The sequence below is a fragment of the Hylobates moloch genome, unplaced genomic scaffold (genome assembly GCF_009828535.3).
Source record: "Hylobates moloch isolate HMO894 unplaced genomic scaffold, HMol_V3 SCAFFOLD_21, whole genome shotgun sequence".
Taxonomy (NCBI): Eukaryota; Metazoa; Chordata; class Mammalia; order Primates; family Hylobatidae; genus Hylobates; species Hylobates moloch.
The window spans coordinates 31,461,928-31,488,435 of NW_026652296.1; the positions used below are offsets into that span (position 1 = coordinate 31,461,928).

The 26,508-nt window shown below is 42.9% G+C and overlaps 1 protein-coding gene across 1 annotated transcript in view; it reads left to right on the plus strand.

The window, feature by feature from the left end:
• The window catches only part of LOC116461181 (uncharacterized), a 64,344-nt gene extending 53,549 nt beyond the window's left edge, over nucleotides 1-10,795 (plus strand). Inside the window, exon 4 of the mRNA XM_032142674.1 lies at nucleotides 10,210-10,795. The gene's annotated coding sequence lies outside the window, so the exon portion shown is untranslated. The remainder of the gene's footprint in view (nucleotides 1-10,209) is intronic.
• Nucleotides 10,796-26,508: the final 15,713 nt, after the last annotated feature.

Sequence of the window (26,508 nt, forward strand, 5' to 3'; positions counted from 1 at the left end):
TGGGGACAACAGTATCATGGGGCTCTTGGGCTCTTGTGAGGGTGAAAGGAGGATGTGTCAATAGCACTTAAAGCAGCCAGTACGGAGCGAGTGTTCTGCTCCCATCATTCCTGATAAACCACATCACTCCAGCCTTGATGCAGCAGGTTCTCCTGGGCATCCTCCTCTCCCTGCACCTGGCTCGTTAAACTCTCACATGAGGAGGAGGGTAGAAGGGGCTGTTTGCTGAGCACCTATTATGCCTCAGATATTTCCACATTGTATCACATCGTCACAACAAGAAAACCTGTGGTGTGGATCTCACAATGCGTCCTCAGATGGAGAAGGCAGCAGAAGTTCAGAGAGGCCCCAGCCACCCAGGGAGGGAGGAAGAACTGAGACCCATCCCTCAGATCTCGAAGCTGCAGCCCCTCCACACTCCCCTCCGGACCCACAGCCTCACTTTCCTTCTCCTCCCTGTCTCCTCTTCCCGAGGCAGCACAAGGGGTATGACTGGCGGGTGCAAGCGACTCCTGGTGCCCTCTGCAGAAGCCCCTGCCCAGTGTGTGATAGCCAGTGCACAGGGTCAGCAAGCACTTGGCCACATCTCAGGCTGGCTTCTTGCATGGTGGCCAGAGGACATGAGTGGAGTCTATTCGTTGCCACCCTGGGAATCTGGGAGCCCAGGAGTGAGCATCTTCTTCATCCCCAAGGCCAAAGCCTCACTCCAGCTGCTCTCTATCCTCATTTTTCATTTCCTCCTTCTCCCCCTAACCTCTGCCTCTGTAAGCTCTTGGTAATAATCTTAGACACAGAGACTCAGAGAGGGAGTACAATGGCTCCCGTGGCTGGAAGTCAGCAAGCACGGGAAGAGCAGGGGAGCAGGGGCCTCTCCTGACTGTTATTCACCAGAGGGAAGTCGGGGCGGTGAGAGTAGAGACACTTATGGACAATCCTCATTAAGCCATTGATGTTTCATATCCTTCACCCCCTGAATCTACTGTCGCCTCAAGAGCAAACAGTTCCTGCATTTGCTTTTCCTCTCCTTCCACAGACTCCTTTACACACACACACACACACACACACACACACACACACACACACACACACGTAGGAAAAGGCCAGGAGCAGCCTTCCCCCTTAGTCCTGGAGAACTTGCCATAAAGCTCACCCTCTCCTGGGCTCAGTGATGCACCAATCATGGTGCTGGCCCTGTGGGCAGCAGCCCCGGGGATGGGTACCATGGCTCAGCCAGGCTCACTTGGGCTTAGATCCCGATGCCACTGCTTCCTCACTGTGTGACAACTGATGGATACTTTGCCTCTCTGAGCACCTGAGCCATCTTCTGAAGACAGGAGGATGCTGCTAGCTTTTATACAGATGTCAGGGCTCGTTCCAAAGCTCTAGCTTGCTCCCTTCCCTGCACACCCTCTGTGCACGACCAGTCTCTACTGCAGATCTCGAGGTGGGCAAAAGGCAAAGAATAAAGAAAAGGAAATACTTAAAACAACCAGTCCTCAAATCATTCCATTAGGTAGGATTCAGGAAGCACAGGCTGGAAGACAGAAAAGTTAAGAAACAAAGCCAGCATTTCTGAAGGGCTGTCTGCTACCAGGCCCCATTGTAAACCCTTGACACCAATCAACACCTGATTCTCCCCTCCATTCTGCCATTAGATGCAATTCCTGCCCCCACCTTACAGAGAAGGAAACAGAGGCTGGGAGAAGTTAAGTCACTCACACAAAGGCACACAGCTAGAAAGTGGCAGAGCACAGCCTGATCCCAGGCAATCCAACTCCAGGCTTGTGCCCCAGCCATGAGCTGCGCTGCGTCTGGGCTTCTCCTCCCTGCTCTGCTTCATGCTCGGAGCTCTGTGTGTGTTCTCTATTCACCTGTCGGCCTGGAAAAGCGGCAGCAGGCAACATGGATCACTCAGGAGAACTTCAGTGGGATGAAGTTCCGGCCCTCTGGTCAGCGTCGAGTCTCCCAAATCACTTTTCATGCTGCCATGTGTCCAGCGTGAATGTCCTACACCAGGGCTGGGTGGGCGAGCGCGTGAGAGACCCCCACTGCCCCAGCCGTCGTGTTTGTGCCTTGCTGCTGCAAGAGGGAGTGAGGAGCTGTGTTCATTCTCTCTCTCTCTCTCTTTCTTTCCCTTCTGCTGCTGCTGCTGCTGCTTCTTCTTCTTCTTCTTCTTCTTCTTCTTCTTCTTCTTCTTCTTCTTCCTCTTCTTCTTCTTCCTCCTCTTCTTCCTCTTCTTCTTCTTCCTCCTCTTCTTCTTCTATATTTCTATATTGAAACATCCCAATGTGCCATTCTCAGTGCTGAGGTCTTTGGGCTTAACATGCCACACACAACTTTGCCCTCTTTGTCCTCACGATCCAGGCTGAGGGGCAGATATAGGAACAGCCACTCACAGCAGTATGGCAAGTAGGGGCTAGGAGACCTGGAATACTGTGGGAACAGCAAAGGGGCTCCCAAGCCAGCCTGCTGAAGAGTTGGGAGAAGGCTTCCTGGAGAAAGTGAGCATGAAGCTAAAGACTGAGGCTCAGGTGGGAGTTTTCCAGGCAGAGGGCAGGAAAGGGCATCTCAGGCAGAGGGAACAGCTTAGGCAAAGGCCTAGAAGGAAGAAGAGTTGAGTGGAACGGTGGGGGAGTCGCTCTTGACTCCCTTCTTTCTCTTGCCCTGACACCTCCTCTTCGCTGCTTCTGACTCTATCGCCTGGGCCCCCGGTCGCTGTCACCTTTCTCCTAGATGGCTGGCTCCTGCCTCTGCCCTTACCCAGCCTACTATTCTCTCCTCAGCAGCCAGAGAGATTCTGTTAAATGCAACTCAGGCCAGGTGCTATGGTTTATACCTGTAATCACAGCACTTTGGGAGGCCAAGGCAGGTGGATCACCTGAGGTCAGGAGTTCAAGACCAGCTTGGCCAACATGGTGAAATCCTGTCTCTACTAAAAATACAAAAATTGGCCAGGCATGGTGGTGGGCACCTATAATCCCAGCTACTTGGGAGGCTGAGGCAGGAGAATTGCTTGAACCTGGGAGGTGGAGGTTGCAGTGAGCGGAGATCACGCCATTGCACTCCAGCCTGGGTGAAAAGAGTGAAACTTTGTCTCAAAAAAAAAAAATAAAGAGCAACTCAGATTGTACTTCACCCCTGCTTAAAACACTCCAGTGCTTTTCATCTGACTTGGAAGAAGGTCCACATGCCTCTCTTGGAGGGTCTGCTCTCTGCTGACCTCCTGTCCTCCCTGCTTCCTGCAGCTGCCCTGGCCTCCCTGCTGCTCCTCAAACACACCAAGCATGTTCCTGCCTCGGGGACTTTGCGCTTGCTGTGCCTTCTCTGAGGAACACACTTTTCCCCATATTCCTTCCATCACTGCATCTGGCTTTGGGCTTAAACATCACTTCCTAAAACAGGTCTCTTCTGCACGCCCTGTGTTCCATCCCTCTCCATCCCTCACCCACCTCTGTCAGTCTCCACAGCATGTATCCCTCCCTGATACAATATATTTATTGGTTTATCTGATTATTGCCTGTTTCCGCTGGTGGAGTGTAAACTCTAGGGAGGTAGGCCTTTTGTCTTGCCTGGCACATTGTAGGTGCTCAGTACACATTCGTTGAGTTAGTGACTAAGAGAACAACAAATGGTTCAGTGTGGCTGGAGCACAGAGTGAAAGTTGGGAAATGGAGAAGAAGCCACACAGGACCCCAAGGGCCAGGTCAACATAGCACTTTATCTGAAGCACGTTTGGAGGCTGGAAAGGATTGGCAATGGCTCTCCATGTGGACAGAGAACTCAGAGATCTGGAGGGAACTTACTCAATCATTTAATCTGGCTCATGAGCATTTCTTGATGCTCTGGTGCTGGTGATTCAGATTCAAATCCAACATGATTCCTATGCTCAACAAGCTCACAGTCCAATAAGGGATATCTGTTGGCATAATACACCATGGAGTGGGTGCAAAAGCAAAGCAATGCAAGATACAGAGGCAGCAGTGATGTACTCTGTCTGGGGACCCCTGAGTAGGAAAACTCTGAGGTGGGTTTTGAAGGATGAATAGGAGTTTGCCAAACAAAGATTGGTCTCCTAATGGACCTCAAAGAGCCAATGTCAAGGAAATGGAGACATTGAAAACTTCGTGTGTTATCGCTGGAATGTAAAATGGTACAGTGCTATGGAAAGAAAAATTTGATGGTTCCTCAAAATGTTAAACATAGTTCTGTGTTGGGAGAAGGCTTCCTGGAGAAAGTGAGCATGAAGCTAAAGACTGAGGCTCAGGTGGGAGTTTTCCAGCAGAATGCTAAGAACAGGGATACATGATCTTTAGTAACCTCTCAGTAGCCCAGTTAGGCAGGCACTGTAAGTTCTACTTTGCAGATGAAGAAACTGAGACACTGAGAGGTGAAATGACTTCCCAAGTAGCGCAGCAGGACAGGGACAGAGTCAGGACTCACATCAAGACCTGTATAGCCCCAAAGTCTGCCCCTTTCTGCTGTGTCACATCCACCCATGATGCTCCTCTGTCCTTCGTAGCCTTCTGGAACCAAGACCTGAACAAGAATTTGACCAGCACATGGTAAGGAGGGACACCTCTTTACGGAGCACCTACTATGTTCTGGGTCCTTACTACAGGCTTCACATTTATGACCACGTGTCCGGAACACGCGCCTGACCTCTGCTGCCAGTACAACAAGAGGTCAGTGGCAGGATTGGACGCCTGGTCTAGACTTCACTAGGTAATAATGTGAAATGTTTTTAGCCCCCTGCACAAAAGAGAAAAACCTTACATCTCACATCACTAAAATCTAATCACAGCCTCCACACATCAAGTCTCTGCTAGGTGCCAGGCACATCTCCTAAACTATCTCATTTAACCCTCACAACAACTCTAGGAGGTAAATATCATTAGCTCCACTTTGCAGATGAGGAAACCGAGCTGAGGGCTCAGTCACCTGCCTGAGGTTACACAGAATGTGGTACAGCTAGGATATAAACCCCGGTCTGTCTGCCTCAAAAGCCAGGGCTCTTTTCATTCATCAAGCTACCTCTCAAAAGCCACCATCTCCTAATTCCTCAGCAGCAGCCTGGGCACCAGCAAGAGGACAGACCTGCCCGGAGATCCTGGGTATTTGATCTGAAATGAGACCCTTCATCTAAGACGTGCTCCTCATCATCCCATGAGCCCCATAATGTACATCATTCCTAATAATAGCTCTTTATGCCAGATGAGTTTCTTTTTGCCAAAGGAGGAAATTAAACTGCTTTTTTCTCAGTCATAAATCTTATAGTTTCTCCTAAATCCTGTTGAGCTGACAAATTGTGGCCTTTTCTGTATTCATTCCACAAGACACCTGGAGTATGTATTATAGGCCAGGTTCTCTGCTAAACACTCAGCTGCATGGCTAAGATGACCCAGTTCCCGCCCTCTGGGGATCACAAGCTGGCAGGGATGATAGGAAGTAAACAGTACTTCCAGTAATTTCAGCACCACCTGGACGGGGCTGAGATAGAGGTGTAGATATATAGAAGAAGTACCCAAGCCAGTCTGTTCAATATGGGAAGTCATATTGGTTTTGAAGGATGAGTAGGAGAGCTCCATGGTGATCAGAAAGGGTTCTGTGCAGCTGAAATAAATCGTCCAGGCTTTTTAAAGCAAAAGTTGATTTAACACAGGGGATAAGGAACTCTAAAAGGTGCTAGGGGAGGGAAGGTGCTGGAGGAGTCAACAGGGCCCCTGTAAATGACTCCCAGAATACTACCTGACCAACCAGCCATGCAATCAGAAAGTCAGGCAAACGGGAGACCACCCTTGCAAATAGTGAGTTCAAGAACTTACTGTCACACTTGGGTCCAGGGATCTGGAAGCTGGGACTGGGGAGCCACCATGATGTCATCACAACTACCTCTCAACACCCATGGAGGTGGCCACCAGACTCTGAGATGTTGCTGCAAAAACCCCCATGCCACCATGATGGCTCCTGCTGGAGGAAAGAGCCACAGCAGCAGAGAGACGGCCTCTGTTTAAATTCCAGAGTCAAAATCTCACACAGCCTAGATAATTGACAGAACATAATTGACATTGAGAACTTCAGCTGCAAGGGAGGCTGGGGAAAATAGTTTTCAACTCCTATCTCTGCAATACAGGAAAGTGCACCAAGGAGAAGAGGGGGAGTGGATGGGAATGGGGGCTGAGGCCCAAGCAGGCGTATCCCCCAAAACTGGGAAGGAAAGGAGTGAGTGCCCTAGGGCAGGTGGACACGTATCTTGCATTTTCTCTTCTGCCTCCACACAGAGGCCCTTTTTCAGGTCAACACTCCCACAAAGACCCCTTCCCTGTGGCCCTGTCAGAGCGGGAGAGCAGTAAATCCAGATTCTCACTTCTGTGATGAGGAAATGGAGGTGCAGAGGGAAGACTGTTGTCTTAAGGCCACACAACTCCATGGACAAGTGGGGCCTAGAACCTTGTTCTCCCCTTTGTGTTGTGCCTGCTCTGCCATCCTCTTCTTCACCTTCCCGGGGCTGAGGCCTGGCTGGAGCTGGGGGTGGTGGCTGGTATAGGTGAAGAATTGCAGTCTGGAGAGGGGAAAAAACTCAGCCTCTGGTGTCAATTATGCCTGAGTTCTCCTCCGGGCTCCACTCCTGCTAACTGTGTGACACTGGGCAAGTTACTCAACCTCTCTGAGCTCCAGTTGCCTCCTCGGTGAAATGGACATAGAGAAAAGCACAGAGTTGTCATGAGAATGGCACACACTAAATATAATGAAGATTACAGTAGGTATCCTTGAAATGGGAGCTGATGTTACTGGTTCCACAATACTATTGTTAATTATAAACTGCTATTACTATTAATAGTAGCTGATCCTCCCTGAATTGAAGATGAAAACTTTTTAAAGGTTTTATATGTGGTTTAACCTCACTGCTTTTTCTTCTCCTACCTCAGTAGCAGCATCAAAAGACCTGCACTGTAACTGCTTCCATTATTCTAGCCTACCTGCATTTGTGAATTTCTAACTAAACACCTAGGATTCCTCCCCTCATCTCACCCAGAGACCCACAAGTACCCACAGACCAATATATGCAGATTCACACCAAACAGACACTCATACATACACCTGGTTTTGAACAGACACACATAAGCAGGGTCAAATACACAGACCCTCACTAGTACTCAGATTCACATGCAAACTTATAGAAGCACAACCTCACCCAAATACACATAGACACACGCACAGAGAAACAACAGCAGCACTCATGCAAACACATCCTTCAACACGCACAATCCACACCCTCCCAGTTTTGTGACACACTCAGGAATATTAAAAGTTGCGGAGAATGGAAGTAGCTCGGAGCCTTGCTCCTGAGTTCTCTTTAAACAACTGGTCAGTGACAACTCAGGACTCCTTGGAGCCCTCGCTGAAGGGCCTTTATCAACCTAAAGCTGAGCCTTCAGCCTGGGTCCTACCTCAGATAAGATAATTAATTTTCCATTGCAGCTTCTCTCTCTCTCTCTCTGTCTCTCTCTCTGAGTCATCTTTACAAGCCCCTGAAACAATGGCATTTAAGGAGGGAGCTTTCTCAACACCTGAAATCCCTACAGAAAGGTTCAGCTTCCTTGGTAAAGCATTTACGTGCTGGGGGAGGGTGCATGGAGTGACATGGTTTTCACATTTGAGAAAGGTAAGTGGGAGGGAATATCAGACAACTGCACAGTGCAGATTATCATTTAAATAAAATCCCCATGGGGCTTGCTGGCAGCATTAAAATTGCTCCGTACCTCTGTGGGGGGTGTCACAGAACAGCCTCTCTCCTTTATTCTGCTTTACCATAGAAAGAGGCAGTGTGGTGCAGTGGAAATACCCTAGGGCTGACTGCTAGGATTCAAGTCTGATCCATCATTTCTGGGCTGTGTATAACTAACTAGGCAATTTACTTACCTCTCTGAGTAATAAAGTTTTTATCAATAGAACACAATGATTAGGAGCAATGAAGAGCTCCAGAGCCAGAGTGCCTGGCTCGGCCCTGGACTAGCTGTGTGATCTTTGGCAAGTTGCTCCATCTCTCTGGGCTTCAGTTTTCTTATCAGTGAAGTGGAGTAATAACTTCACTTTCCTCATAGGGTTGTTGCAAGTATGAAATTAATATATGTAAATGCTTAGCACAGTGCCTACTACATACTCAATGATCAATAAATGATAGCAGGTGCAGCAGTAACTGTCATTTTGTGTTTCTCATATTCCAGACACCCTGCTTTGTCCTCCTCAAGACCTACAGGATCTTGTCTTCGTGTCCCCTAATGTCTAATCTGCTCCACTCATACTGGCTCCCTTTCTGGTCCTTGGATATGCCATCTTGTTCCCATCTCAGGGTGTTTGCTCTTGTTGTTGCTTCTAGTTGGAATGCTGCCCTCCCCTAATATTTACATGTTTTATTCTCTCAATTCATTCACATCTGTGCTCAAACGACACCTCCTCAAAGAGGCCTCCCATGATCACCTTACCTAAAAGAGCACCTTATCTATCATCATCTATCCTCTTGCTTGGAATTATGCTACACATTTGTGTACTTGTTTATTCTTTTTCTCATCCACTAGAATGTAAGTTTCAGGAAGCCAGAAATCTTGTCTTTCTTGTACTTGACTGTATATCTGTAGCTCCTATAACAGTTCCAGGCCATGGAAGCACTCAATAAACATTTATAGAATGCATGAATAAGTAATATTATCACATTAAATATGGGTCAAAATGAAACACTCACTCAGCTTCAGCCTGTTAATCCCAGACCGATCTCTGTTGGGCTACTATATACCACGTATATGACTCTACCATATACATCTGAGTATCTGAGTCAGAATTTCCACAGCCAGTTCTGACTCAGAGCTGCCTACATTCTTGGGTGACAGACATGGATGAAAGCAGCTGGAGAAGGCATCGATGACTGCTGCCTTTTCCTTGCCCAGGAAGAGTCTGGAGAAAGAATCCACCACTTTTTCTGAACACTTTAAAAGAGGGCTTTATGGGGCTATGGACTCCCAGTACTCCCTCCCCGCCACCCCCATTGTAGGGATGATCATCCTGCATCACCTATCTGCCCAGTGTTTCCAGCTAGCAAGAAATGCCAAGTGGGGACATCTGGAAAAAGAAATATCAGCTTTGGATTCCAAGAGATGGCAAAATGAAGATGTCACTAATAGTCAGTGAAAAGCTGGCTCATTCTTCCTCTCTTTATTCACTTCCCCTGGGCTCCATTTTCTGCCTCAGCACCTGCGCCGCCTCATGCTCGGTAGCAGGAATTTGCTTTTCAGCACCACGGACAGCGATTGGCTGGCGGCCGGGGAGGCGAGGAAGCCAGAACGGGGGACATTCATGCAACCAAACAAATATTTACTGAGCACATCCTGGGGGGCAAGCATACTGAAGAATACAGAGATTTACGTGGTCTTGACCTTTAAATAACTTAATCTCTTCGAGTCATCAATATTCCTAAACTGATACAGCTGGGGCAAGGCCCCGAGCCTCCTGATATTTGGAAAGTGTGGAGTGTCAAAGGGAAAATGTTTCCCTTCTCAACAGTTGTTGAATTTATGCTGTGTATTTGCACATGTTATCTAATACTCTCATTAGACTGTCACCCTAAAAACAAACAAAAAAGCAAAAAAACAAGTACTGCAATGTTCTATTCACCATTATACCGCAAGTACCCAGCATGGTGCCTGGCCCATAGTAGACACTCAATAGGTTTTTAATAAATGTGTGAATGAATGAATGAATCCTCACAAAATCCTATTTTACCCATTTTTATTTTACCCCTATTTCATAGATGAGAAAACTGAGTCTCTGAGAACTCCCTTCTCACGACAGCTATTAAGCGGCAGAGCTTAGGTTCGAATCCAGGACCTCCCAGTTTCATGCTGTGCTGTCAAGCAGAGCCACTTAACTATGCGCTGGGCACTCTCGGGGCCTAGAAAAGGGGCTAGCTTGGGAGAGGCTGATTCTAGCACTGACTATTCAACCTTGAGGGAATCATGTTTTTTTTTCTGGCCTCAACTTCTCCATACGTAAAATGGAGAAGGAGATTGTGTGGCTAAGGGCTCCCCTCCCCACCCCACAAATGGCTTATAAGGGGCTCCCCGGAAGGCTTGGATCATGCATCTGTTGCAGCTGGACAATAAGACCAGCAGGGGGCGCTATAAAATGAATTAAAACATCCTTCCCTTGCCTCCGCAGGGCGTCAAATGAGAAGTGTATTGATATCCCAGCAGACCTCAATATCCTTTTTCATCTTCCCGCTATAACCAGAATATGTGCGCAAGCAGTGCAGGAGCTCTTCTTTTTAGAGTGCAACAAATGAACTTCAACCCCTCCCGAGAAGTGAGTAAAGAGGCAGCCCTAGGACACAGAGACAGTGCAGTGAGGCTGCCGTGACTTATCGCCCAGGAACCCACTGATTGAGTAACTTTGGACAAAGCCTCAAGCAAAGATAAGTGTTTAAATGGCTGCGGCAGCGGAAAAATCAGTTTGGCTGATTGATGTCCTGGGTTTCTTGTTAGTGGGTGGCTTCCAGCCATGGCTCTGCCTCGGCTCCCAGAATTACTCCAATAAGTGATTTGCTCATCCCTAACTCTTCCCAGGAGGTGGGGAGAGGGAGCTGAATCAGCCCTCTCACAACCCTGATTGGGATTTAATAGGGGACTAGTGGGCATTGGTGCACTGGGGGCAATGTGGGGAGAGGAGCAGATTTGTCAGGCTTGGCAAAAATATCTGGCTCCTGCCTGTGGGTGTGGAGGGGAAAATAAAGTCAGAAAAGAAGCGATTGCAGAGTGAATGTCTTTCAATTATTTGAAAAGAATGCAAATCAAATGTGTCACGAAGGCTGTTTCTGTAACCAAATCCTAGTCATTGAAATCTAGATTGACCAAAGTGGGTCTCCAGATTGAAGAGCAGTAACGGGGGAGCTTGGGAGATTTTTGTCAGGGAGCCTTACTCAGTGTAGGAGTCACCTGGGATCATCAGAAGGGAGCAGGCTCTGCAATTAACCAGACCTTGATTCAATCTGGCTCTACCATTGACTGTCTGCAAGGCCTGGATCGAGTTTCTTAATCTTTCTGAAACTCAGCTTCCTCATTTGTAAGATGGGCAAATACTAATAATATATCTACTCTTTCGGCTCTCTGTTCTTGCATATTAAACCACATTAACACTTCGTTGAATAACAAATCAATCATTCATTTATGCTCATAGAGTCTTAGATCAGAAATTTAGACAGGACTTAACAGGTATGTCTGTGTCTGCTGCATGATGTCTGGGGTCTCAGATGGGAAAACTCAAATGGGTGGGGGTTGGAATAACCTGACGCTTTTTCACATAGTCCTAGGCAGGGTCGCCTCAAAGGCTGGGTTCAGCTACAGTGACTTACCTGTGGCCTCTCCAGTAGGATTCTAAAAGCTGGTGTTCCAGTGAACAGGCAGTTGCATGACCCTTTATGACCTAGCTTTACAAGTCACATAGTGTCACTTCCTTCACACTCTGGTGGTCAAAACCATCACAAGCCCACTCAGATTAAGAGGAGAGGACATAGACCCTATCTCTAGGTGGGAAGAGTGTCAATTTACAGCCAAGTTTGAAAACTACCACACCTACCATGCATGGGTATTATTATAATTAAATGCCAAGTACTTGACAACAGCTACTCCTGTTCCCTCAGAGGATCAAACAGTTCTTGGTGAGAGCTTTTCATCATTCTTAGACAAAATCTATGAATTCTTAACGTGGCCTACAAGGCCTGGCATGGTCTGGGCCTGATTTCTTCCCTAGCTTCTTTCTGCCCATCTCGTCTCGCAAATGCTTTGCCATTTGCCTCCCTTTAGCAACTAAAAGGCATCATGCTCCTTCCCAACTGCCAAGTCCCTTTGCTCTGCTGCTACCTCTGCCTGGAACACTCCTTGCTCATTTCATGGCCTGGCAAAAATTATGTATACCTAGGCCACTGCTTCAGGGAAATCCTTTCCAATTCTCCAGACCTACGTCAGGACCCCATTTATATGCTGTTAGAGAACCCAATACTTTTATATCATAGCACTAATCACAATCACTATGTAATTATTTAACTAACAGCCTTCCCTTGCCCCATGCTCAACCTGACCACCATCATGTTAACTAACAGACAGGGACCCCTGTCTGTCTTGTGTTTTCAGCGCCTAGCACAGAGAATGGCAGAGTAGGTGCTCATTAAATATTTGCTGAATAAAGAGTAAATGGATGATTAGGCCAACAAGGCTTTATGTTTGGGCTGGAATCACGTTTACTAATAGTAATTAGCTCACATTAATCAGAGACCTGGTTGGCTTTGATGTCATCATAGGGCTTATTGGTATTCCAGGGAGAAGTTTTTGATATTGAAATGAGACCTCCTGGGGTACACTTTTGAGGGTTGGTCTTCTGGAGAGGCCGCAATAGCTCCCATCTCAGCTGTTACACTCAGTACTCCCTGGGACAGCAGAGAATGTAGAGGATGTCTATCTGAACTCTGTAAGGTGCAGCAAGAATTTTGGCATATTAATTCATCTGAGCCCAGCTTCTTTTCATCCAAATGGTGCCAACACCACCAAAAGCATTAAATAAATAATTACACCATAGAATTGTACACACAACACACTCTGTGTGCTAGGCACTGTGCCAGGCAGTAAAAATACTGTGAGAATGAGGGCAGACATATTCCCTGTTCTCCTGGGCCTTAGAGTCAAATGGGGAGAAAGATTCAAAGCAGATAACTAGAGAATAGTAAAAGTTACATAATACAGGCATCCCAAGGACCTGTGAGAGGTCAGGGATGGCAACGATCCTACCTATGATGTGGGGGGAGGGGGGCAGTTAAGGAAAGCTTTATTGAGAAGGTGATATCCAAACAAAGATCTTAAGAATGTATAGGCAGTATTAGAGAAGGTGACAAAAAGGAGCTCAAAGAATGGGAATAGCAAAAAGCACTGAAGGAGAAAAATAGCATGGCTTTGTCAAGAAAGTGCAAAAAGTGAGTGAGAAAGAGAAGCACAAGATGAGGCTACAGAGCAGGCAGAAGCCCTAGAATTAAGGACAAACTCTTGGCCATGTTAGGGAGCTTGTATTTTATCCTGAGAGCTATGGGAAGGTACTGAAGGGTTTTGAGCATGGAGGTGATAGGCTTCATTGTGGAGAACAGGTTATACGGGAAGACACTGGAAGCAGGAAACCAGTTGGAAGGCTGATCATTGTCCACACAGGAGGTAATGGCGGCCTGTACTTGAGAGGCATGGTGGAGTAAGAAGAAATTGACAAGTTCCAGGGATGCCTGGGAAGAATAATAATGATTCATTTTAAAATGAGGAATAGAGGAGAGAGAAGAGTCAAGGAGATCTCCAGAGTTCTGTCTTGAGCACCTGGATGGAAGAGGAGTCAGAGTCTCAAGAATAAAAACAGGTTTTGGCAGGGGAAGGTGATGCGCTCACCTTTTCATGTATTGGGCTGGAGGTGCCTATGAACACACATGTGGAAATGTTATGCTGGACCAGGAATATCCTGGTCCTGGAATCCCTAAGGATTTGGCTTTATTTAGGGAGCGGCCGGAGTTACGAGGAGAGGGTTTCATTTTGGCCAAGAGCCTTCTTAAAATTCAAAACCTGACCGAATCTTCTGAGTTCTCAATCCAATCAGCTTCCACTGGGATCAGCTCAGGATGCAGACAATCTCCTGGCATGTGTCTGCCCTGTGGTATAAGAGAACAAGACACCAAGGGCTCTTGTTAGAACTGGGAACTGAGTTCTCTCCCAGTAGATGCATTTAAGCACGGGCTTCAGAGAGCTGTTGTACAGGAGACTCAAGTACTGGATAAAGAATCAGAGCAGGTGACCTTTAAATATCCTTAGAGCCTTGACCTCTACTTATTATAATTCTGTATCTACCACTTAAAAAAACAAAGCTAAAAAGCTAAGTAGCTCATTACCTCGCTTGCCTCATCTGCAGAAGAGGGTGTAGAGTATGATTTCAAAGGACTCTTCTAGTGTGGTAACTACAACTGTTTTGTCAACAGCCTCATGTTGATAGATCCCAAGGGCTCTTCTCAGTTCTTATCTTGACTGATCCCCTACAAGTATTTTACGCTGTTAATTACTCTCTATTTCTTGACTCACTCTCTTTCTGGGGCTTTCATGACAAAGAACTCGCCCGTGTCTCTAAGCACTCCTCTCATTCTCTTCCACAGGCTCCTCTTCCTACCTATCTTTTAAAACGGGCCTCTCTTTTCTTCTCTCTCGACACATTCTTATTCCGCAATCTCATTCACCACCATGGCTTCCATGCTCATGAGAGGCGTACATATTACTCAGAACTCTTTTACTAGACCTGATCTCACCCAGTTCAAGAAATAAAAAAATTATTGGCATAAGTGATTGAGAAGTCTGGAGACCAAGCACCGACTGACCATGGGCTCAAACAATATCCCCTAGACTGGCTAGGGATTCTCAGCATCCTCAGCTCTGGGTGCTCACCTGCTGATATATGTCTCTCTCTCTCTCTCTGTGCCACTTACCCTCAGGAGGCAGCTGAAGAAAGGGATCTAATAAAGTAGTCTAGGTATTCCTGGGCTTATCCTTGAAATAAGCATATATGCATCCAATCCTAAACATATACCAAAGACTTTGAGAAGTGTACTAGAGAATAGACCACCACCAAGATCCCAGGCTGGCCAATGGACAGTAAATATGCAGAATACATCTGACTAGCACCAGAAATCCTCTGAAAACTAAACTGATAATGAAACTACAGCCCACAGAAAGTGGATCAAAACTTATAGCCCAAAACTAAGTGGGTCAATTTCCTGGCTAAAAATAATAATAACAATCAGCATTCTATATAGGATTTAAACAAATATGAGACCCAGAGTCTCATACCATGATATTCCAATGGCCAGGATACAATACAAAAGTACTCCACATATAAAGAATCAAGAAAAAGTTTAACAATTTCAGGTAAAAAATACAACAGATGCCAATGGCAAGAGGGTGTAGATATTGAAATGATTAGACAAAGACTTTAAGGTACGTATTATAATCCAAGAAGGCAAACACTGTTGAAATGAATGAAAAGCTGAGAAGTCTCAGTAGAAAAATAGAAGCTACAAAAAAGAACCAAATTAAATTTGAGAATTGAGAAACACAATAACCAAAATTTTTAAATGTGGCTACTTGATAAACTCAATAGCACAGTGGAAATAACAGAGGGGAGTCAGTGAACTTGAAAACAGATTAATGGAAATTATCCAACCAAAAAAAAATTGAAAAAATGAACAGAGCCTCAGTAACCTACAGGGCAATACAGAAAGGTCTACTTTCATGTCATTGGTGTCCCAGAAGGAGAGATAAAAGCATGTGGTACAGAAAAAAGAAGTATTAAAAATATAATGGCTGTAAAATTCCCATAGTTTGTGTAACACACAAATTTGATTCAAGGAAATAAGCAAATCCTAACAGAATAAATTGAGAAATCCATGCTCAAGCATATTATAATAAAAATCGCTGAATGTTTAAGACAAATAAAAAAATCTTGGCTGGACACAGTGGCTCATGCCTGTAATCCCAGCACTTTGGGAGGCTGAGGCAGGAGAATCACTTGAGGCCAGGAGTTTGAGCCCAGACTGGGTAATATAGGGAGACTCTGCCTCTACAGAAAAGTTAAAAATTAGCTGAGTGTGGTGATGCACGCCTGTAGCCCTAGCTACTTGGGAGGCTGAGATGGGAAGATCATTTGAGCCCAGGAGGTCAAGACTACAGCGAGCTATGATCATGCCACTGCACTCCAGCCAGGACAACGGAGCAAGACTCTGAGTCTAAAAAATAAGTCATCTCAAAAGCAGCCAGAGAAAAATAATGTATGACATACAGAGAAACAATTATCCAAATGACTGCAGATTTCTCATGAGAAATCATGGAGGCCAAGAGGAGGTATAACAACATTTTAAAGAGATAAAAGAATTGTCAACCCAGAATGCTATAACCAGCAAAAATATCCCTCAGGAGTGACAACAAAATAAAGGCATTCTTGGATGAAGGAAAACTAAGATTTTGTCACCAGAATATCTGTTCTAAAAGAACTATTAGAAGTTCCTGAGAAGGAAAGGAAATAATACCAGAAGGAAACTTGGAACATGGGCGCTGAAGAAGGAACAATAAGAATGGTAAATATCTGGATAAATAGATTGTCTTTCTCCTCTTAACTTTAAAATAGGCCGGGTACAGTGGCTTATGCCTGCAATCTCAGCACTTTGGGAGGCCAAGGTGGGTGGATGGTTTGAGGCCAGGAGTTAGAGAGCAGCCTGGCCAACATGGAGAAACCCCATCTCTACTAAAAATAAAATACAAAAATTAGCCAGGTGTGGTGGTGCATGCCTGTAATCCCAGCTACTCAGGAGGCAGAGGCACGAGAATCTCTTGAACCTGGGAGGCAGAGGTTGCAGTGAGCCAAGATTACGCCACTGCCCCCCAGCTTGGGCAACAGAGCGAGACTCTGTCTGAAAAACAACAACAAAAAATAAAATAAAGAAAAGAAAAAAGAAAAAAAGAAATGACAGTTGAAAGCAAAAAGTTATTATAACATTGTTTGGCTGGGTTACATACAGAGGTAGTATGTATGAGAAATACAACATAATAGGAGGACCCAGGGACCCATTTCATGATAAGGTTACACATAAGACCAGAAGTGGTAAAACATTGATTCTAGTAAAGTCATGTATGTATATTATAATCCCTATAGCAACCACTAAAAACTATATACAAAGAGATATAGTAAAATAACAATAGAAAATTTTTAATGGAATACTAAAAAATACTCAAATACTCCAAAAGAAGCCAGGAAAGGGAAAATACAACAAAGAAAAACAGAGTTGAATTAAAAAAAACCATAAAATAGTAGACCTAAATTCAAACTTATCAATAATTACAGTAAAGGAAAATTGTCTAAACATACCACACACCAGTTAAAGGACAGAAATTGCCAGATTTGGACCAAAAAAAAAGAAAAAAAACAAGATTCAACTGTAAGTGTCCACAAGAATTCCATTTTTAATATAAGGACATCGGTAGTTAAAAGTAAAAGGATGAAAAATAATATACCATGGAAATACTAATAAAAAGAAAAGTCACTGGAGTGGCTCTGTTAATATCAGACAAAGTAGACTTCAGAGAAAAGAAAATTACCAGAGATCAAGAGGGTTTTAAATAATGAAAAAGCATCAATCACAAAGAAGTCATAACACTCTTAAAGATGTATGTATCTAACAACAGAGTTTCAAAATATGTGATGCAAAAGCTGCTAGAACTGAAAAGAGAAATGAACAAGCCCACAATTAGAGTTGGAGATGTGAACACTACTCACCCAGGAGCTGATAGGACAAGTACACAGAGAATCAGCAAGAACAGAGAAGAACTGGACAACACCATCAGTGAACTCATCTAATTGACATTTGCAGAATACTCCATTCAAGAACAGCAGAATTCATATTCTTTTCAAATGTTGAAGGAACAGTCACCAAAATAGATCATATTCTGTGCCATAAAACAAACCCTAACCGTTTAAAAGAGTAAATCATCCTAAGAATGTCTCTGAACATAATGGACTTAAATTAAAAATTAACATAGGAAAATTATCTGGAAAATTCCCCAAACACTTAGAAATTTTTTAAAAAGACCTTTCTAAATAATCCGTAAGTCAGTGTGGAAGTCTCAAGGGAAATTACAAAATTTTTAACCGAAAGAAAATGAAAATACATCTCAAAGTTTGTGGAATGCTGCTAAAGCAGTGTTCAGAGACAAATGTGTATCATTAAATAATTATATTTGAAAAGAAGGAAAGTGTCAAATCAACAATCTAAGATTCCACTTTAAAGAAATAGAAAAAGGAGCAAAATAAACCAAAAGCAATCAGAAGAAAGGAAATAATAAAGATAAGGCCAGAAATCAATGAACTTGAAAACAGAAAAATAATAGAGAAAATCAATCAAACCAAAAGCTGTTTCTGTGAAAAAAATCAATAAAATTGATAAACCTCTAGCCAGACTAAGAAAAATAGAGAGAAGACACAAATTACCAATCTCTAGAGTAAAAGTATTGGAATTTTACTACAGACCACACAGACATAAATGGATAATAAAAAATACTATGAACAACTCTATCCACTTAAATTTGACAACTTAGCTGAAATGAGCCTATTTCTTGAAAGCCACAAACTATCAAGACTCACCCAAGAAGAAATAGATGACCTAAATATTCCCATGTCCATTACAAAACCAAATTAATATTAATAGTTAAAAACATTCAATAATATAACTCCAAACTCATACATTTGGTTTCAACAAAATACCAGCAAATCATGTACAGTTATGCACCACGTAACAACCTTTTGGTCAATAATGGACCGAGTATACAACAGTGGTCTCATAAGATTATAGAGACAAAAAATTCCTATTACTAGTGATGATATGGCCATCCTAATGTCATAGTGAACACCTTACTAACATGTTTGTGTGGATGCTGGCACAAACAAGCCTACAGCACTGCCAATCATATTAAAGTATAGCAATACAATTATGTACAGTACATAATATGTGGTAATGATAATAAAAGACTATGTTATTGGTTTACGTGTTTATTATGCTATATTTTTATCCTTATTTTAAAGTGCGCTTCTACTACTTATTTTTAAAAAGTTAACTTTAGGCCGGGCGTGGTGGCTCATGCCTGTAATTCCAGCACTTTGGGAGGCCAAGGCGGGCAGATCACAAGGTCAGGAGATCGAGACCATCCTGGCTAACACGGTGAAACCCCGTCTCTACTAAAAATACAAAAAATTAGCCGGGCATGGTGGCAGGCGCCTGTAGTTCCAGCTACTTGGGAGGCTGAGGCAGGAGAATGGCATGAACCCGAGAGGCAGAGCTTGCAGTGAACGGAGATGGTGCCACTGCACCCCAGCCTGGGCTACAGAGCGAGACTCCGTCTCAAAATAATAAATAAATAAATAAATAAATAAAAATAAAATAAAAAGTTAACTTTAAAACAGCCTCACGCAAATCTTTCAGGAAGTATTATAGAAGAAGGCACTGTTATCCTAGGAGATGAAGCTCCACGTGTGTTATTGCCCCTGAACACCTCCCGCTGCCACAAGATGTGGAAGTGGAAGACAGTGACACTGATGATCGTGACCATGTGTAGCCCTAGGCTAATTTAGGTGCTATGTTTTAATTTTTAACAAAAAAGTTTTAAAAAATAAAAATTTAAGAAAAGTGAATAGAATAAAAATATAAAGAAAGAAAATATTTTTGCACAAACGTGCAATGTGTTTTAGGCTGTTATTTCAAAAGAGTCAAAAAGTTTTTTAAATTAAAAAGGCTATAGGCCGGGCACAGTGGCTCACACCTGTAATCCCAACACTTTGGGAGGCTGAGGCGGAGGGATCACCTGAGGTCAGGAATTCGAGACAAGGCTGACCAACATGGAGAAACCCTGTCTCAACTAAAAATACAAAAAATTAGCCAAGCGTGGTGGCACATGCCTGTAATCCAAGCTACTCTGGAGGTTGAGGCAGGAGAATCACTTGAACCTGGGAGGCAGAGGTTGCAGTGAGCCAAGATCGCACCATTGCACTCCAGCCTGGGCAACAATAGGGAAAGTCCATCTCAAAAATAAAAAATAAATAAAAATTCTATAAGTTACAGTGAGCTAAGGGTTAATTTGTTATGGAAGAAAGAAAAATGATTTTTATAAATTTCGTTGCCTAAGTGTATAGTGTTTATAAAGTTCACAGTCATGTGCAGTAACGCCATTCACATTCACATTCACTCAACACTCACTCACTCACTCACTCACCCAGAGCAACCTACAGTCCTGCAAGCTCCATCCAGGAGAAGTGCCCTATACAGGTGTACTTTTTTTTTATCTCTTATACTATATTTTTACAGTACCTTTTCTATGTTTAGAAATATTTAGATACACAAACACCATTGTGTTAAAACTGCCTGCAGCATTCAGTACAGTAACATATTATACAGGTTTCTAGCCTCAGAGCAATAAATTATACCATACATAGTAGTGTACAGTAGGCTATACCACCAAGATATATGTAAGTACACTCTATGATGTTCACACAATGATGAAATCACCTAACAACACATTTCTCAGAACATATCCTCATTGTTAAGTGATACACGACTGTGTATGTATGGATATGCAAATCACACACACACACATACATGCACACACCCACACATGCAAACACACACACACACTCACAAAATATATGTCTTGGCCAAGTGAGGTTTATCTTGGGAGTACAATGACAGTTCAACACTTGAAAATCAATGTAATCTAACATATTAACACAGTAAGGAAGGAAATCAAATAATCTTATTAATTGATGCAGAAAATGCACTTAACCACACTCAATATTCATCTATTTTTTTTTAAAATGTCTCTCAGCAAACTAGGATTAAAAGGCAGCTTCCTTAACCTAATAAAGGGCATCTACAAAAAGCCTACAACTGACATAATACTTAATGGTGCCATAGGGTGCTTTTCCTCTGAGATTTGGACCCAGGAAAGGAGGTCCACCATCACCACTCCTATTCCACATTGTACTGCAGGTTTTAGCCACTGCAATAAGTCAAGAAAAGAAATAAAAGGCATACAGATAGGAAAGTAAGAAATAAAACTGTCTCTATTCCCAGACAATACATAGGAAATTCCAAGGAATCTAAAAGCAAAAAAAAAGAATGAATAGGTAAGTTTGGCAAGGTCACAGAATACAAGGTCAATGCATAAAAATTAATCATATTTTTATATACCATCAATGAACAATTAGAAATGGAAAATTTAAAAACGGTACCATTTACAACAAACCCCCAAATTGTAAAATATTTTGGTATAAAACTAATAAAACATATATGGAATCTGTATGCTGAAAACTACAAAACACTGATAAAAGACCTAAATAAACAGAGAGACATACCATACTCATTCACTGAAAGACTCAACATAGTTAAGATGTCAGTTCTCTCAAACTAATGCAATTCTAATCATAATCACAGCAGAAATTTTTCAGGAGATGTAGACAAACTGATTCTAAAATTTATATATATAGGCAAAGGAATTAGAAGAACCTAAATAATTTTGATGATTAAAATAATGTGAGAGGGCTTACACCACCCTATTTTAACATTTGCTACTAAGGTACAGTAATAAAATCAATGAGGTATTAACAAAAAGACAGACACATAACAGTGGGACAGAACAGAGAGTACAGAAACAGACACATAAACATGGTCAATTGCTTTTTGACAAAGTTGCAAATGCAATTCAATGGAAAAAGTCTCTTCAACAAATAGCGTTGGAACAATTGAACATCTATGTGAAAAAAAGCTGAACCTCAACTTATACATCATGCCTTACATAAAATTAACTCAAAATTATCACAAATGGAACATTTGAGACAAAATCTCTAAAAACAGGAGAAATCTTCATGTCATTTGGTTAGGCACAGGGTTCATAGATATGACACCAAAAGCATAATCCACTAGAATTTTTTTATAAATTGGGCTTTATCAAAATTTAAAATGTTTGCTCTGCTAACAGAGTGAAAACACAAGATACCTGTGGGGACAAAATATTTGCAAGCCACATATTTTACAAAGGACTTGTCTTCAGAATATTTAAAGAACGCTCAAAAATCAAGAAGAAGGCAATAAATTTAAACAGCCACTTTACCAAAGAAGATACATGAGTTAACAAATAAGCACATGAAGAAATGTTTAACATCATTAGCCCTTATGGAAATGCAAATTAAAGCCAAGATGAAACCATCACACGCCTATTAGAATGGCTAAAATTAAGAAGGGAAAATCTAATATCATGTACTGATAAGGATGGAAAGCAACTGGAACTCTCATATATTGCTGGTGGGAAGGAAAATGGTACAGTCACTCTGTCCTTTAATAATTGATAAGCAAATTGTGGATTATCGACACTGCAATAAAAAAGAACAAAGTGCCGATACACACAACAGTATGGATGTATTTCAGAGTCATTATGCTGAACAAAACATATCAGTATTAGAAGGTTACATACCATAAAAATTCATTTATATGACATCAATATGGCAAAACTATAGGGACAGAAAATAGATTGCTGGTTTCCAAGGACTAGGGGTTAGGGAAGGTTTGTCTCTGAAGGGGTAGCATAAAAAGTGTTCAGAGGATCATGGTACCATTTAGTATTCTGATTCTTGTTATGGCTATGTGACTATTTGATATATTAAAATTTATAAAATAGTATACCAACAAGTCAATGTCACACTATGTAAAGTTTTTAAAAACCCAATGACAGAAAATGGTAGAGGAATGTTTACAAAGTTCTGAACGCAAATCCCAGAATTGCCTACCTAGCCAAGTTTTCATTTGTATATAATAGCAAATCGGGCCGGGCGCGGTGGCTCACGCTTGTAATCCCAGCACTTTGGGAGGCCGAGGCGGGTGGATCACGAGGTCAGGAGATCGAGACCACAGTGAAACCCCGTCTCTACTAAAAATACAAAAAATTAGCCGGGCGTGGTGGCGGGCGCCTGTAGTCCCAGCTACTTGGAGAGGCTGAGGCAGGAGAATGGCGTGAACCTGGGAGGCAGAGCTTGCAGTGAGCCAAGATTGTTCCACTGCACTCCAGCCTGGGCGACAGAGCGAGACTCCGTCTCAAAAAAAAAAAAAAAAAATAGCAAATCAGAGACATCCTCAAGCATGCATGAGCTCAGGGAACATAGCAACAATGAGCCATTCTTGAAAAAAAAGTTCCTATTTAGAAAATCCATCCAATAAAGAGATAAGTCAAAATAAAGATTTCAGGAAACAAAAGGCCTGGTGGTGTGCACTGAATGTACTTAAATACGTAATTAAGATTAAATAGCTCCAGTAATAATTATGATTGCCAAAAAATGTTGACAATATAAAAATAATTACCAGCTTGGACAACATAGTGAGACCTTGTCTCTACAAGAAAAAAAGATGAGAAAAAGCTGGGTGTGGTGGCATGCACCTGTGGTCCCAGCCACCTACTTGGAAGGCTGAGGTAAGAGGATCACTTGAGCCCAGGAGGTCAAGGCTGCAGTGAGCCATGATTACACCACTGCACTCCAGCCTGGGTGACAGAGTGAGAGTATCTATATCTATTGTCTAATAGTAATAATAATAACAATTAACAGAAATTGACAAGTTGGGGAAGAGAAAATAAAAATAATTATAAGGGTGCTAATATCATCATATCTCTTAATAGGGAACGAATCCATACTCTGTAGAATAAAAATATAATTAAAAACTATGCCAATCTCTTGTATATTATAATTTTTTTCCTTAAGCTTAAAAGGATCTTTTGAAAAAGTTTTTATTTTGAAATAACTTAGGAAAGTTGAAGAATTACAGAAAGTTGAAAATGTAGTACAAAGAATTCAGTATGCCCTTCATCACTTCCCCTAAGGTTAACAATTTACATGACCATAGTAAAATTATCAGAACCAGGAAGTCAACATTGACACAATATCATTAACTAAACTACGGATCTCATTAAAATATTGCCAAATCTCCCATTGATGTCTTTTTTCTGGCCTAGAATCCAATCCAGGATCCTACACTGCATTTCATTGTCCTATCCCCTTAGTAAATTTTTTAGAGCAATATTAGGAAATAGTAACTCTTGGGTAAAGTCTCCTCCAGGAGACTTTGCTTCTAACTCTTTGGCCAGAATAATCACCCTTAAGTGCAAAAGAGGCTGGGAATGTGAGTATTTATCCTGAAGATACGAACATTGCAGATACCCAGAATCATGATTCTTTGAGTAAGGAAGAAGGGAATGCATATATTTTGACTAAGCAATTAACAATTTCTGCTAGACAGGCATAAGATTAACAACTCCAAACTATGTCAGTGAATGGGAGCTACAGACGAGTGGGTACATTTGAGATGTTTAGGAGGTAAGATAGGCAGAACTTGGTAAATGATTGGCTGTCAGACTTAAGGAAGAGTGATGAATGAAGAATGTGTACCAGATTCCTGTGTTGGTAGAATATGTGAAAAGGGATGCTAGGATTGGAGAAGGGAAATACCACCTGCTCTTTTCTTGGAGTTCCCAGTATATCGAACAATATTAGAAAAGTGTTCCTTAATTTTTAAAATAATAACCAAAACAGTTACCATCTAATAAGCCCTTACAATGAACTAGGCATTTTACCAAATGCTTTATATGCATTACCTCATTTAGTCCTTATAACAACTCAGTTCACTTAATCTATTTTGGTCATTGGAATTTCACCAGCGCCCAGAACAGCACCCAACGTATAGTAGGTGCTCTGTGAATATTAAACGAAGGACGAAAGTAAGGAAGGATTATCATCATTTTATAGGTGAAAAAATCTGAGAGTCAAAGAAGTTAAATGGCTCGCCTCACTAAGCCTGGACATCTGTAGAATGGAGGATCTCAGAGTTCAGCTCAGCTCTCTACTTCTTCACCATGATTTACCACCTTCCCGTTGAAGACATGAAGCTCCCACTCCATCAGGGAAAATGGAACCACAAGAAAGTTAGAATCCTTCCAGACACCAAATCCTTCCACAGCCTCCAAAGTCCTGGGTGATCTCGCCTCCCGGTGCCTTGCTGACCCAGTCTCCTCTCGCTCTCCTCCTTAGTGCATTAAAACCACTTTGCTTCTTGCTCACACCGAGTTGCCTCAAAGTTGCCCTCAGGCTCTCCTTACTGCCCTGTAAACTCCACCCAGCTCCTAGTTGGGTGGATGGTTCCTTCTTATCCATAACTCTCAGAAGCCTTCCCTGGCCCCAAGACTAGGCCAAGTTCCCTAGGTACAGGGTCTCTTAACCCCATGGAACTCTTTTCTTTTCTTTTTTGTTTGTTTGTTTGTTTGTGATGGAGTCTCGCTCTGTCGCCCAGGCTGGAGTGCAGTGCCACAATCTCGGCTCACTGCAAGCTCCGCCTCCCGGGTTCACACCATTCTCCTGCCTCAGCCTCCCAAGTAGCTGGGACTACAGGAGCCCACCACCACGCCCAGCTAATTTTTTGTATTTTTAGTAGAGATGATATTTCACCATGTTAGCCAGGATGGTCTTGATCTCCTGACCTCATGATCTGCCCGCCTCGTCCTCCCAAAGTGCTGGGATTACAGGCATGAGCTACCACGCCTGGCCGCCATGGAACTCTTTTCTATAGCACTTCTTGGAGCCTCTGATTAGTCAGTTATTGGCATGACTGTCTATTGACTGAACTCATGCTAGAATGTAAGCTCCATAAATGCAAGGGCTCTGTTTGACTTGTTCACTGTAACCCCAGTGTTCAGCACAGTGCAGGCGGATAGTGGCTGCTCAGCACATATCTTATGCATGCCTGATGAATGGAGAAATGAATGTGATGGATGGGTGGATATAATGGATGGATGGACAGACAGCTAAACACATGGATAGATGAATGCTATAGATGAATAGATAGATGCTATGTGTGGGTAGAAGGATAAATGGATAGATGGATGGGTTAATGGCTTTCTCTAGATCACCTATGCCAGAAGGCTCTCCATCTCATATTCCCAGGTTTCCTGGCTGGCAGCTCCCTGCTGCAGTTTTTATTACTCCTTCCTGCGCTGACAAAGACAGCCTGGTTGGATCTTACCTGGGCCCACACTGCTGGGAAAGTGGCCAAGAGACTCCAGATCTGACTTGGGTATGGAGCAGCAGGAGATTGTGGGCTGATGTGGAAATATCCTGTCCTGGAGAGAAGGTAGGCCCATAGCAAATATGCAACAGAAAGGGCTCTTGAAGTAAATCTGTCTTGCACAAACAGGTTAGAGTTAAATTTGACCTGAGCATGAATCACTCTGTCAGTTTCCCATTCAACCACATCACTGAGCTAGCAACCTCTGTGAGTGCTACTATTTATATAGATACAAATACATGTATTTATACAGACAGAGGTATGTGCGCAACTGAAGCTTTCTGATTAATTGTATCCTTGGAGAAAAAGACTTCTTTTTATAACTCCTCCTTTTATGCTCAGTAAAAGCAGGTTCAAGGCTACAGAGAGAGAAGTCCTTGAAGGACTGAGGGGTGCCCAGAGTGGGAGGAAAGATCAACAATTCATTCAGCAAACATTTCCTGATGCTTACTCTGGGGCAAGCACTTAGAAGTGTTAGTGGGGTGGTGAAGGGTGTGAAAATTAATAACATGCTTTTCGCCCACATGTTATTCAAAGTCTGGTGGGGCTGCTGACTGACACACGGAAGGATAGTGGGTGGTTAAGGATTCAGACTTTGAAATCAAATAGGTGGGGATTCAACTCCCAGCTTCACCATGTACTTGCTGTGTGACCTTGGCAAGTTATTTAAGGTCCCCGAGCCCAAGCTCTCATCTCCATGGGTAATAGATACAGATATTATATAGATATATAGATAGTATCTACCTGCTAGAGTTTTT